The sequence below is a fragment of the Sardina pilchardus genome, chromosome 8, assembly GCF_963854185.1.
Source record: "Sardina pilchardus chromosome 8, fSarPil1.1, whole genome shotgun sequence".
Taxonomy (NCBI): domain Eukaryota; kingdom Metazoa; phylum Chordata; class Actinopteri; order Clupeiformes; family Clupeidae; genus Sardina; species Sardina pilchardus.
The window spans coordinates 25,828,272-25,843,639 of NC_085001.1; the positions used below are offsets into that span (position 1 = coordinate 25,828,272).

At 40.2% G+C, this 15,368-nt stretch overlaps 1 long non-coding RNA gene across 1 annotated transcript; it reads right to left on the bottom strand.

Moving 5' to 3' along the window:
• Positions 1-14,043: 14,043 nt before the first annotated feature.
• LOC134089341 (uncharacterized) lies at positions 14,044-15,100 on the bottom strand. The gene is made up of 3 exons (XR_009940046.1): positions 15,020-15,100; positions 14,767-14,863; positions 14,044-14,202 (listed from the first exon to the last, which is right to left on the bottom strand). It is a non-coding gene; the product is annotated as an uncharacterized LOC134089341 (long non-coding RNA).
• Between the last annotated feature and the right edge of the window lie 268 nt (positions 15,101-15,368).

A 15,368-nucleotide genomic window follows, 5' to 3' on the forward strand; every position in this document is an offset into this window, starting at 1 on the left:
TAAGTTCTTGCCTTTCTGCATTTTCAAAGTAACCTACCTAGTATAAGAAACGATCCGCTTTAACTCTCTCTACAAGTAAATGAATCATTCTAGCCCTGTCGAGCGCTCTGCATTTATGACGTATGCGCATCCTGACCTGACGACGAAGACGTCATGAATGGCGTCGCCATACCTACACGCGACATCAGCAGCACTGGGAAGCTCTCCCTGCAAGAAACATTTTAGCAAAGATCCTTCATTACTGAAGCTCCGCTTTAACCCTCTCTGATTTTAGTATGCACAGTACAATAATCGCAAAATTCCAAGGGTTCAATGTAAATACTCGTTTAAAAACGTAGGCTAATTCAATAGAAAGGCTTAAATCATTGATGAAGCCTCGCATGGATGGTCAACTTAGAAAACAGCTGGCCTAAATCCAAGGCTTAGCCTATAGCCTGCCAACTCTTTTACTATAGTGCACTGTGAAGAATGTCCCTTTCCAGTTGTTAAGTCAGGTGGGGAAAATCTTAATCATAATGGTGACCTATAGGCTACTAAAAGCAAATTGATTTACGAAAGACACCATGCAAATTGGACAGGTGCTGGACAATAGGTTACAAATATCTGCTCCTATCCTGATGGTCAGTAGGCTTGTGTGGTGCATGTTTGGTGGCCCGCTATAATAGATGTCGTCGCTGTTGATCAGTCCCTGCATAAATAGGCTCCGGTAAAGCTACTGACAAAACTTCATGTTAGCCTGGGCGACGGAAAAAAATTAAATGGGAAATGTTTAACCCATTGTTTTAGCAGGCTATGCTTATGAGTATTTAGCCTAATATGAGTAGGTTATGGTAATACTTTGGCCTCAATAAAGTTATTGGTGTTTTTTTTTTTTTTTTTCTGAGCTGCGCAACGGTAGGCTATTGCTCAAGGCTTTCCCAAGTTGTGTGACCATTATGATCTACCGACAGTAAGAATATTCTTGTGAATGGAAGCTATAGCCTACTCAGTAGCCCAATAAAGCATTCTAAGAAGTTTTATCCTGATGACTCAGTGTGTGTTGAAATGTCCGTTCTCATAGTCGCTCATGATATTACAAACAACGCGCATGCACACACTGTGGTCATACAGTGTCTACCCAACCTTTCCATACTTTACAGTGAATGCCTCCGCAGGTTAAAGACTCTCCGCTACCTAACTAATCGCGTCTACAAACTTAATGAAAGAGTATACATTTCTCAGTTTTATAGGACTTGATTGAGATTATCGAAATCCGGCAGGTTGCCATTTGGGATTGCTAACGCAGATAAGAACTACATACTGTAGAAAACTTAAACTTTATTGCATTACAATGTCATTTTCAATTTTTAAAATAGACTGAAGGGGACAACCCCATATACACCTCGGCACTTATCATGATAAAAATGTACTCTTTTGGCGAGGGTCAGCCCATGGAACGCAAGGGAAGAGGGCAAGTTTTCTTCTTTATGAAAGTGGACGTGCACCCAATTGTTACAAAGGAAGCATGCACATCCTGATTTTTCCTCTGGATTTATTTACTTATTCCCGGTCTGGAGTCCTACACCATGGAGACTGTTGGAAAGAGTTCAAGTACAAACCTGATGCAACTACTTCCAAGATTACTTTCAAACACACTCGAACATGGACAAGAGTGGACTGCCACCTGGCCTGTGCCTCCCTACCTCTCACATCTTTTGAGACATTATACTGATGATCACTGGAATTAAAAGGGGTGTTAATGACAAAATAATAATTCCAGGCTCACTCTATTATGTTACTTTTGTTGTTATGCTTAGGTACAAATAGAGTGCAACAAGTGCTGTGCACTTACTTGAACAAAACACATATCTGAGCATCTCTCCCCACCTTTAGTTCTATTCAAACAGCCCACATGAAAGGACATTTTGATGAAATTGTTTCCTCAGGGCCATGAAAGTAAATTTAAGTGCATTATTATATTATTGAGATACACTTTTTCTACTTAGATGAATTAAATAGAGTAACTGTTAAAAGGGAAAAAAAACCCTCACTCATCTGCCTCCAAATGTTGAGTCCTCAAGAAAGGGGAAATCATACACTCATACTGTAAATGGGCCAGTATCGGTTCTTCAGAGCAGAAGAACCTTTTTCAGTGCTTGAAAGAACCATCGAGGCATGCCTTTCACCTGATGTAATGGTTCAACACAGAAGTTTTGACTCTCCGTGGAACCATCCAGAGATTTAAAGAACCATGTTACCAAGCATGTTAATGTCTGTATGCTACTATATGGTATGCGCCGCTGGTTGGGCAGGCAGCTCTGGGTTAGTGTGTGACTCACCTCACTGTGTGTGTGCTGTGTGTGTTCACTAATTCGGTTAAATTGGGTTAAATGCAGAGAAACAAATTTCCCTCACGGGATCAAAAAAGTATATATTCTATATGGTTCATGCCAGCACAATGGATTTTCAGACATGATCCTCAATTTCTTTTTAACCTAAACTAACGCCATGAGTCATGCTACTGTACCCAGCTCCAGCCAGTCACTGTTATTTACCGTGGCCTAATGGGCTCTCAAGTTATACCAGGCGGAAAGGAGGGAAAACAAACCAACCATATGCCTCAGGCTGAGCGTTGTGTCTTTGGAAACAGGTAGGGAACAAATGATGGAAAGATTTATAATGAATTGGCTGAACTGTTTTCTACATGGGTACAGCATGGTTGTAGGCCTACATGACTCGTCTGGTAAGTCAATAACATATAATTAGATTTTTATTTTAATTAAATTACCAATTATGTGACTACTGGTTCAGATTCCTCTACCAGAACAGCCATTGTTTTGGGTCTGTCTGTTCTGCACATGTATGAAACACGAGACCAAGGACACAGGCATTTCTCACACATTTAACATGCAGGTGTCAATTCCAGCAGTCTTTGTTCCTTTCATCATTGTCATCTAGAATACATTTGATAGATTATATTATGCATAAATGCTCTAAAATACTGTTCCAGGATGAATGAATTCTGTGTATTTGTCAGTCAGTCTGCCTGCCTGGATAATATTTGGGCTGGCTGTAGGCCTACACAAAGGCCAGTTGTGCTGAAGGCCTTCCATTCAGTTGTCCTTTTGAGGAACTTTTTATAATAATCAGCATAATGCTATGAAGTATATTAACATGTACAAATCAAATGCTATTGATGAAAAGAAAACCAAATGGGTCTGTATTGTCATGGTCTCAGTAGTAATTCCATACCTACCAATATGCCGGTTAGCATCAATAATTCACATGTTTAAGTGTGCATGAAAATAGAACCCATGAACCCATATTATGTCATAAGAACTGCTTATGTATAGATTACGTCACTTGATTTTGGGAGGAAAGACTGAGGGTGTGAATGTAACCTTTCATTGTGAAATGGCGCCCCTATGTGGTCATTTTCTATAATGCATCTGTGCTACATTTCATTAAAAAAGAAAAAAAAAAACATCCAAAGCATATTATGGTTTATTTGTTTTATTAAATGTTAAAATAATAATGATAATAAAGTGAAATGAAATGTAATAAAATAAAATAGAAAATGAAAAATTAGGTTCTGCTGCACACACAGCATTTCCGCACAGACTTGGAGACGGATGAAAAGAATCTGGCAAAAATGTTCCGTTTCTTGGATTTCCCCTCAGAGCCCTTTTCTGTCTGGGATGTGGACGTTTGTGCCTCGCTGCTCTGACCTACAATGGAGCAGGAAGTGTTTCGAAATGAAAGCTTGTCAATGTTTATGGAAAATAATACACAACAGAGTTACAGTGACTATATACGTGAAACTCATTATCAGAATCTCAAGAGGCTGCTATCAGAGGTTTTCCTCTTTTCCTGAAAAGTGTGACACACCTGCAGGTGAAAAGATGTTTTTTTACTTCATTTAAACTCGTGAGCTATTGGGGCATAGGTGTAAGCAATATTCTTAGTGGAAGACAACCCTATATGTTTATGGAAACCGATTGATATTTCTCTAAACTGGACACAATTAATCAATTCAATGAAGTAATTTACAATTAATCACTGTCTCCATATAGACACACAACTTATTGAGCTGTCTCTGACATGAGCAAATATCTAATTTGTTTAATTTCAATATAATACAATCTATATTCCATATACAGTCTAGAATATTTGCAATGGAAATAGATTGGCATCATACCAAGTACATACGGTGCCATACTGTATATCTGTCGGTATGGCACTGTGCATTCTCTGCTCCGTGGAACAAGCTATTTAGTTGACTGAGGCCTTACCTGCTGTCCCCTGCCGTATATCATTTCCTTGCAGCTTCCTTGCACTTGCATTGGCCTCAAACTTCACTGGACCCACTACATTTGTCTTAGATATATACTGAAATCACAAACAGATCATTTTGACTGGATTCATTCAAGACAGAACTTCCTTTTACACAATAGCAGCATAATGAAATGGCCAACAAAACAAATACACATTTCTTGTTATTTTTTCAGTAATGTTGAAAACAGTTTTGCAGTAACTTCACTGTACCTTCTTGTTGACCCTCAGAGTCTTTATTTTGGGTTTGATGCAGATCTTCACTTCTGTTTTTACTTTGCTCTTTGGCTCTCCTAGTCTATTTGCTGAATCAGTGTGTAAGCCAATGATCAACCCCAAAGAACTGGTGGAGCAGGCGACATCCTTGACAGAACGATTCGCACCATACTCTGAGGATACACCAACGGCTTGGATGCTCTCGGCAGTTGAAGACCTTGTGGTCTTTACAACTTGGTTTTCACCATCTGCAACTGATGAAACTGCTTCCATCACCTGGTTCACCACTCGGTTTCTCAACAAGTCCACTGTTTCACTCAGAGTCTGAGACGAACAGGTAGAGTCTCCAGAGCAGCTTTCATATGCAGTCTTCGCCATACAGCCGCTGGAGCTTGGTGTTCCCTGGATGAAGTCCTCTGGTCCAACCGCTTTGCTTGGGCATGATGGAAACAGCAGCTGATGCAAGAAACACTTCACAGACTCCTCAACAAACGTGTAGGGATCCTTAAGAGACACACTTTTGTCTGTCTCATCATTTTCTCCACACAATAATGGAGGACCTAGATCAGTAGGCAGGCTTAGTCCCTGGCAAGTGTTCGTTTTCAGCAGATGGACCAACTTATATGCGAGGTCACATGCGAAGGTCTCTACTTCACCACTAGACATGAGCCTATCCAAACGTGTCACAGCTTGGACTTCATCTATCTGTTCTGTATCTGAGGCAGAGTCTAAGGTTGTGGCCTGACATAACTGACATGCTCTACCATCAGACATTGCATTTTTGCTGGAGGACCTCTGCTTTGATATGGATGTATCATATCCTGCTCCAGGCTCTGCTGTCCCAGTAATGGTAGATCCCCCATCCGCTTCTGATGTACTAGACACGGATATGAATGGTGACTTTTTGTATAGAGCGAAAAACTCCATTATCCTTCCTTGTACTTCCTTCAACAAAGATGGCACACAAGTTTGCTCATTTTCCGCATAATACCCAGAGAGGTCATCACTACCTGAGGTTTCACTCTGGTCCAAACTCACTCCTGACACGGTCCCAGTTCTTCTTAGAAATGGTGGTTTGCAACACAGGAGTGTCTTTAGTGTATCAATGACTGTTATTGTAACACTAGTGGTCTGGTCCATAGACGAGGTCAAAGATGAGGTCAAATGAGATGAGGTAGATGCAATGGAAGAATGTTCCAGTCTTTCATGAAGTACCTCATTCACCAGTTCATTGGCTTTCACTTGAAATTCCTCACTGGAGAGCTTCTTAATGCTCTCTGAGGGCAGACTAAAGGCCTCTGAAGAACTCCAGCTACTTTCACTACTCTGTTTAGAATGACAGTTGCGCCCACAAAGAATGTGTTCACACAGAGTTTTTTCAGGCACATAATATGATGAGGATGAGCTGGAGCTCAGTGTACTTTCCAGTTGGGAGTGGATACTGTTAACAAACTCAGCAATTAGGTCATCATTCACAGGCGGTACATCTTCCTTCTCCTTCTTCGTTGTCTCGTGTATGTACAAAGTCAGCACTTTCTTGAACACATCTTTCATACATGAACAAGCATCCTCATCCTCATCCATCTTGTTACCCTGAACTTCATCAGGAGGATTCTTCTCACTTAGACCTCTTGGTGGGGATGCAGGTCTACTTTCAAATTCATTGGTCAAATCAAGATCATCCGAGCTTTGGTGTGGTACTGGTTTGACAGAAAAGGAAGGCACCTCGGCTCGTTGTTCAACCTGATTTCCAAGCTTTGTGTGGCTTTCCTCTTTGGACACCTGTCCTTGTTTCAAGATGAAAAAATCTTTCACTTTATCTTGCACAGTTGGAAACATACAAGAATAACGTATAATATTCTTGGCATAGCCCCCTTGGTTTAGCTCCATTTTCTGCAGGAGACGGATTGCAGATTTTGCAATACCAGAGACATGGGTTTCAATAGTTGGTGGTAAATTAGAGGTTTGGGCAGATTCTGCAGAGACAGCCCTGTCTCTCTCACTAAGAACATCGCTCACGGCACGGATGGCTTTAAGTTCAAACTCCTCACTTGTAAGTATCTTCATACTCTTTGACAATGAAGCATCGCTCCTAATATAGCCCTGCATTCTGTTTACATCTTGTGGGCCTTCAATGTTGGAGAGAATTGTAGCTAGGGCCCCTTCAATCTCTGAAGGTGTGAAAGTTCGATCCACCCATGTTAATCTTAATCTTTTAATTTCCTCAACGACAAAGAGAGCTACCACCCCTCTTATGACCTCTTCTGTGTAAGAGATGACATCAGCCTCAGTAGCTTCACTGTTACATTCAAATGGGTGTAATTTTCCAACTGAAGCAAGTGATGAACAAGCAACTCCTTGTGGTGTATGTTCTTTGAGATGTAGATCAGGCGCTGTTGTTTTCTGGGCATATGCATCCTTTCCTTGTTTCGGAATGAAATCGCTGATCTTGCTCTCAATGTTCTGGTAGATGTGATGAGCATAGGCAGAATTCACAGTTTCAATAATATGTGAGAGATCTTGAAGACATCCCATCACTGTATCCACAATCTCCGCAGCAAAAGAATCAACATGACCTAAGGATGCCTCCTCTCTGAAGGTATCCAACTCAGACAACACTTCAGTCACCATTCTGTGAGCCATTCTCTGAAAATCTGGGCTCAACTCTTTCTTGGTGCTTTCATTAGAACCAGCAAGGTTAGGCAGAGCTAAACTTTGTGGAGACCACTGGAAGGGCTGTTGTGAAGATGATCTACCAGTGTCAGCAAGCTTATTGAGCTGGATCATCACATGGTCAATAACAGAAACCTCTGACTCCTTTCCTGGTGCAGTTTTGTGCTGTTCCACTTTCGACCAATTTGACCGGTATGCTTGGTAAATCTTGAGGACAACCTTTTTAGTGTACATAGTGGTGACATCATCTTCTGAAGAATGTTGGGATGACTGTGGACTTGCCATATCGGTTTTGCTTTTCCCTACCGAGGGCTTTGATAAAGTCATGAACCGCTTGACCTCATTTAGAATCTTATGGAACATGTCCGTGGCAGAAGACAAAATCATCTCTTCATTGAATCCAGGAATTAAAGCGAGGCTCGCAAGAATGGTAATGACTATGTTGAATACGATAGAATCAACAGTCACAATGTAGGATAAATCAGGTCGATGCTTTGGTGTAGTCGACGGCAAGGAGTTTGAGTGGCAGGTCCTGTCCTCCACTGCTTCTGAGTTGTTTTCACCTCTGAGAAGCATCGCAAGGACGGCCTGGGAAGCTTTAACAGGAAAGTCCGGGGAAAGCTTGAAGTACAGCTCCCTGTTTAAAGGGCAGCTGGCAGGAGAACCGGGTGAACAGTTTTGTTTTGAGGTCTTTGGAGAGGCCAATATTTTGATCTTTGCACCAAAGTCATGAAAGACTTTGGATATCTCTCCTGCCTGCTCCTTGTTGAGATTGGAGCTCTCCATGAGATTTAAGACCGATATCACCGTCTGCATAGTCATGACTCTTGCGTCTGAATCTAGCATCACTTCCTCATGGTTTTGGACATTGCCTAAAATGTTCAATGTGTCTAACCTTTCATAGATTGCCTTTACCGTTTCCATTTCTAGCATCGTCCCTTTCCTAGACTGAGTTGAATCTTTGCTTGAAGTGATCCTTTCAATAGCCACAAAAAGGGACAATTTCACCTCTTCAATAATTTGAGCAAGGATGAAGTGGTTATAGGGTGTGTCCAAAGGAGACCTGTAAAACCAGGGAAAGTTAATCATTTGAATACAAAACAAATAGCAGTAAAGCACTTTGTTCTGTATTGTTGTATCGGTTCAAGAATTGTTCAAACTGCATCACTTACTTATTAGATGAGGCCTGAGGTGACACAGGAGCCTCTGGTGACTTCTGATCGAACATCTGAACGATCCCGAAGTACCTCTTGAATGTAGACTCGACAAGTAACGAATCAGGCCTAAGCATGTTTCTACAAATGTCAGTCTTGTCATCTAATATGGACCAGAAAAATGATTTCAGTTAGAGCCGAGTTTATGCACTGCAGAGGGTAAATAAATGCATGTAAACAGCTACAACTTACATCTTGCATGCCCTCTGTCAAGACATCCCATTGTCTAGAACAACACATTGAATCGTTTAGTTAGAAAACAGACATGAAAGAATAAATGTGTCTTCTACAATTTTTTATGACACAAAAAAATTAAATTGGCTATGTTGTCAGTGGCTCCCAAGGTGTAGGACTATGTACAGTATACAACAAGGGTGTAGCAGATTCACGGGTGAAAACACAGAACAAGAAACAACCAACTACAGGTCAAATTTGGAAACCACTGGGTGATATGAAATTATTATTCTACCAGTTTAATTATTAATACCAGTTAGTAATTTTGACAAGAAAAGACATAACAAAAGGTGAACTATGCAGACAGACAAACAACGTAGCATAGGCCTACCCATCACTCAGGTTCTCAATGACAGCAATGACATCGCGATGAACCAAGTTGCTCCTCTTGATCTTCACTAGCCCTCTGTGCAGGGGCCGGGCAGCTGGACAATCCGGGGATAAGTTCTTGCCTTTCTGCATTTTCAAAGTAACCTAGTATAAGAAACGATCCGCTTTAACTCTCTCTACAAGTAAATGAATCATTCTAGCCCTGTCGAGCGCTCTGCATTTATGACGTATGCGCATCCTGACCTGTCGACGGACGTCATGAATGGCGTCGCCATACCTACACGCGACATCAGCAGCACTGGGAAGCTCTCCCTGCAAGAAACATTTTAGCAAAGATCCTTCATTACTGAAGCTCCGCTTTAACCCTCTCTGATTTTCGTATGCACAGTACAATAATCGCAAAATCCCAAGGGTTCAATGTAAATACTCGTTTAAAAACGTAGGTTAATTCAATAGAAAGGCTTAAATCACTGATGAAGCCTCGCATGGACGGTCAACTTAGAAAACAGCTGGCCTAAATCCAAGGCTTAGCCTATAGCCTGCCAACTCTTTTACTATAGTGCACTATGAAGAATGGCCCTTTCCAGTTGTTAAGTCAGGTGGGGAAAATCTTAATCATAATGGTGACCTATAGGCTACTAAAAGCAAATTGATTTACGAAAGACACCATGCAAATTGGACAGGTGCTGGACAATAGGTTACAAATATCTGCTTCTATCCTGATGGTCAGTAGGCTATCTTGTGTGGTGCATGTTTAGTGGCCCGCTATAATAGATGTCGCTGTTGATCAGTCCCTGCATAAATAGGCTCCGGTAAAGCTACTGACAAAGACTTCATGTTAGCCTGGGCGACGGAAAAAAATTAAATGGGAAATGTTTAACCCATTGTTGTAGCAGGCTATCCTTATGAGTATTTAGCCTAATATGAGTAGGTTATGGTAATACTTTGGCCTCAATAAAGTTATTGGTGTTTTTTTTTTTTTCTGAGCTGCGCAACGCTATTGCTCAAGTCTTTCCCAAGTTGTGTGACCATTATGGTCTACCGACAGTAAGAATATTCTTGTGAATGGAAGCTATAGCCTACTCAGTAGCCCAATAAAGCATTCTAAGAAGTTTTATCCTGATGACTCGGTGTGTGTGACATGTCCGTTCTCATAGTCGCTCATGATATTACAAGCAACGCGCATGCGCACACTGTGGTCATACAGTGTCTACCCAACCTTTCCATACTTTACAGTGAATGCCTCCGCAGGTTAAAGACTCTCCGCTACCTAACTAATCGCGTCTTCAAACTTTATGAAAGAGTATACATTTCTCAGTTTTATAGGACTTGATTGAGATTATCGAAATCCGGCAGGCTGCCATTTGGGATTGCTAACGCAGATAACAACTACATAGAAAACTTAAACTTCATTGCATTACAATGCCATTTTCAATTTTTAAAATAGACTGAAGGGGACAACCCCATATACACCTCGGCACTTATCATGATAAAAATGTACTCTTTTGGCGAGGGTCAGCCCATGGAACGCAAGGGAAGAGGGCAAGTTTTCTTCTTTATGAAAGTGGACGTGCACCGAATTGTTACAAAGGAAGCATGCACATCCTGATTTTTCCTCTGGATTTATTTACTCATTCCCGGTCTGGAGTCCTACACCATGGAGACTGTTGGAAAGTTCGAGTTTAACAGGAAAGACTTGATCGGACATGGTGCCTTCGCAGTTGTGTTTAGAGGAAGACAAAAAGGTTTACCTCAGCTGGCGCAGATACATTGTCAGAGTTCAAGTACACACCTGATGCAACTACTTCCAAGATTACTTTCAAACACACTCGAGCATGGACAAGAGTGGACTGCCACCTGGCCTGTGCCTCCCTACCTCTCACATCTTTTGAGACATTATACGATGATCACTGGAATTAAAAGGGGTGTTAATGACAAAATAATAATTCCAGGCTCACTCTATTGTGTTACTTTTGTTGTTATCTATGCTTAGGTACAAATAGAGTGCAACAAGTGCTGTGCACTTACTTGAACAAAACACATATCTGAGCATTTCTCCCCACCTTTAGTTCTATTCAAACAGCCCACATGAAAGGACATTTTGATGAAATTGTTTCCCCAGGGCCATGAAAGTAAATTTAAGTGCATTATTATATTATTGAGATACACTTTTTCTACTTTGTATAGATGAATTAAATAAAGTAACTGTTAAAAGGAAAAAAAAAAAACCTCACTCATCTGCCTCCAAATGTTGAGTCCTCAAGAAAGGGGAAATCATACACTCATACTGTAAATGGGCCAGTATCGGTTCTTCAGAGCAGAAGAACCTTTTTCAGTGCTTGAAAGAACCATCGAGGCAGCCTTTCACCTGATGTAATGGTTCAACACAGAAGTTTTGACTCTCCGTGGAACCATCCAGAGATTTAAAGAACCATGTTACCAAGCATGTTAATGTCTGTATGCTACTATATGGTATGCGCCGCTGGTTGGGCAGGCAGCTCTGGGTTAGTGTGTGATTCACCTCACTGTGTGTGTGCTGTGTGTGTTCACTAATTCGGTTAAATTGGGTTAAATGCAGAGAAACTAATTTCCCTCACGGGATCAAAAAAGTATATATTCTATATGGTTCATGCCAGCACAATGGATTTTCAGACATGATCCTCAATTTCTTTTTAACCTAAACTAACGCCATGAGTCATGCTACTGTACCCAGCTCCAGCCAGTCACTGTTATCTACCGTGGCCTAATGGGCTCTCAAGTTATACCAGGCGGAAAGGAGGGAAAACAAACCAACCATATGCCTCAGGCTGAGCGTTGTGTCTTTGGAAACAGTTAGGGAACAAATGATGGAAAGATTTATAATGAATTGGCTGAACTGTTCTCTACATGGGTACAGCATGGTTGTAGGCCTACATGACTCGTCTGGTAAGTCAATAACATATAATTAGATTTTTATTTTAATTAAATTACCAATTATGTGATTACTGGTTCAGATTCCTCTACCAGAACAGCCATTGTTTTGGGTCTGCACATGTATGAAACACGAGACCAAGGACACAGGCATTGCTCACACATTTAACATGCAGGTGTCAATTCCAGCAGTCTTTGTTTCTTTCATCATTGTCATCTAGAATACATTTGATAGATTATATTATGCATAAATGCTCTAAAATACTGTTCCAGGATGAATGAATTCTGTGTATTTGTCAGTCAGTCTGCCTGCCTGGATAACATTTGGGCTGGCTGTAGGCCTACACAAAGGCCAATTGTGCTGAAGGCCTTCCATTCAGTTGTCCTTTTGAGGAACTTTTTTATAATAATCAGCATAATGCTATGAAGTATATTACAGTTTTTTTCAATCGCTAACAAGCGTTTGTCCATTCAGTTGACACATTTTCAAAACTCTAAACACAGTTAGCACAGCATCGGTCTTTTGTGGCCATACCATTCACACATTTCATGTTGTTTTCACACAGTATGCAGTCAGTGAATACATTTTCACAATGCTTACATTTTCTTAACAGACAAACTATACCTCCCAACAAAACAATGGATCGTTTTTGTATTATTTTCGAATGTTAACACACAACATCCCACAATAGTTAAAACAATATTCCAAACCTTAGATACAGTATAAAAACCTCTGCTTCTGCAATGTTGTCAATTCAAAGCAATATATCTCAGCTGATAATAAACAAACAATCGAATAATTGACACACAGATGATTTATGTTGGGTAAATTGGGCCAGCCACAGCTAATGCAGTCTATCGTAGACTCAGTGGCAGGGGTTATTTCTCTCTATTACATTGAAACTTACACAGTAAAAAGAGGAGGTGATGTTTTTGGAAGCAGAAACAAAAAAAGACAAATACTGTAATGTCTGAAGAGTAAGAGTAAGGGGCCCAGGGAGAAGAGCAGGCCGAGTGAGAGATGCAGTGAGAGGTGCAGGAGCACTGAGAGGAGCAGGTGCAGAGATTAGACACAGTAATATTGTGCTTTTTTTTGTTCACCCCCTTTTTATCTGGGCTTTTTGCTGTTGTTTCTTTGTTCAGAATGCTCTTGTGTTTCAAGGATATTTTGTTCACTGCAATGCTGTAAAACTTTTTCTGTTCTATCATAGTCTACTGTAAACAGTATTTATACTGCACCTCCTGTAGGCCTAGTGAACAGTAAAAAAAAAAAAAAAAAAAATTGCTTTTTACTGGAATGCATTTGAATGTGAACATTACATCTAGACATACAGTTCCCAACCAAGACATGATGTGTAAAAATACTGGATTGCATGTTTTGCATGCAAATACCTGTAAAACTGAAACATAAAAGTCTATGCAGTTTTTGTCATGTGAACAGTAGCCAGTATTTTGAAAGCTAGTGTACTCTGATTGACTGCATGTATCTTGTGAAGTGAAAATAAGTTTCATTCTTTGACAAAATAACTTCATTTTGAGTCAGGTTTCCAGTGTTTTGGTAAAGTTAGTGTGTGCAGAGAAATGACGAGTTAGTGTATATGTAACAAAATGTGGTGTAAGAACATGGGATGTGCTTTTGAGAGGAAAATTATCAATTTGGCCAATTGTGTTTTGTAGGTGAGAGTCTGTGTTTAGAGTTTTGAAAATGTGTCAAATGAATGGACAAACACTTGTTAGCGATTGAAAAAAACTGTAACATGTACAAATCAAATGCTATTGATGAAAAGAAAACCAAATGGGTCTGTATTGTCATGGTCTTAGTAGTAATTCCATACCTACCAATATGCCGGTTAGCATCAATAATTCACATGTTTAAATGTGCATGAAAATAGAACCCATGAACCCATATTATGTCATAAGAACTGCTTATGTATAGATTATGTCACTTGATTTTGGGAGGAAAGACTGAGGGTGTGAATGTAACCTTTCATTGTGAAATGGCGCCCCTATGTGGTCATTTTCTATAATGCATCTGTGCTACATTTCATTAAAAAAAAAAAAAAAAAAAAACATCCAAAGCATATTATGGTTTATTTGTTTCATTAAATGTTAAAATAATAATGATAATAAAGTGAAATGAAATGTAATCAAATAAAATAGAAAATGAAAAATTAGGTTCTGCTGCACACACAGCATTTCCGCACAGACTTGGAGATGGATGAAAAGAATCTGGCAAAAATGTTCCGTTTCTTGGATTTCCCCTCAGAGCCCTTTTCTGTCTGGGATGTGGACGTTTGTGCCTCGCTGCTCTGACCTACAATGGAGCAGGAAGTGTTTCGAAATGAAAGCTTGTCAATGTTTATGGAAAATAATACACAACAGAGTTACAGTGACTATATACTTGAAACGCATTATCGGAATCTCAAGAGGCTGCTATCAGAGGTTTTCCTCTTTTCCTGAAAAGTGTGACACACCTGCAGGTGAAAAGATGTTTTTTTTCTTCATTTAAACTCGTGAGCTATTGGGGCATAGGTGTAAGCAATATTCTTAGTGGAAGACAACCCTATATGTTTATGGAAACCGATTGATATTTCTCTAAACTGGACACAATTAATCAATTCAATGAAATCATTTACAATTAATCACTGTCTCCATATAGACACACAACTTATTGAGCTGTCTCTGACATGAGCAAATATCTAATTTGTTTAATTTCAATATAATACAATCTATATTCCATATACAGTCTAGAATATTTGCAATGGAAATAGATTGGCATCATACCAAGTACATACGGTGCCATACTGTATATCTGTCGGTATGGCACTGTGCATTCTCTGCTCCGTGGAACAAGCTATTTAGTTGACTGAGGCCTTACCTGCTGTCCCCTGCCGTATATCATTTCCTTGCAGCTTCCTTGCACTTGCATTGGCCTCAAACTTCACTGGACCCACTACATTTGTCTTAGATATATACTGAAATCACAAACAGATCATTTTGACTGGATTCATTCAAGACAGAACTTCCTTTTACACAATAGCAGCATAATGAAATGGCCAACAAAACAAATACACATTTCTTGTTATTTTTTCAGTAATGTTGAAAACAGTTTTGCAGTAACTTCACTGTACCTTCTTGTTGACCCTCAGAGTCTTTATTTTGGGTTTGATGCAGATCTTCACTTCTGTTTTTACTTTGCTCTTTGGCTCTCCTAGTCTATTTGCTGAATCAGTGTGTAAGCCAATGATCAACCCCAAAGAACTGGTGGAGCAGGCGACATCCTTGACAGAACGATTCGCACCATACTCTGAGGATCCACCAACGGCTTGGATGCTCTCGGCAGTTGAAGACCTTGTGGTCTTTACAACTTGGTTTTCACCATCTGCAACTGATGAAACTGCTTCCATCACCTGGTTCACCACTCGGTTTCTCAACAAGTCCACTGTTTCACTCAGAGTCTGAGACGAACAGGTAGAGTCT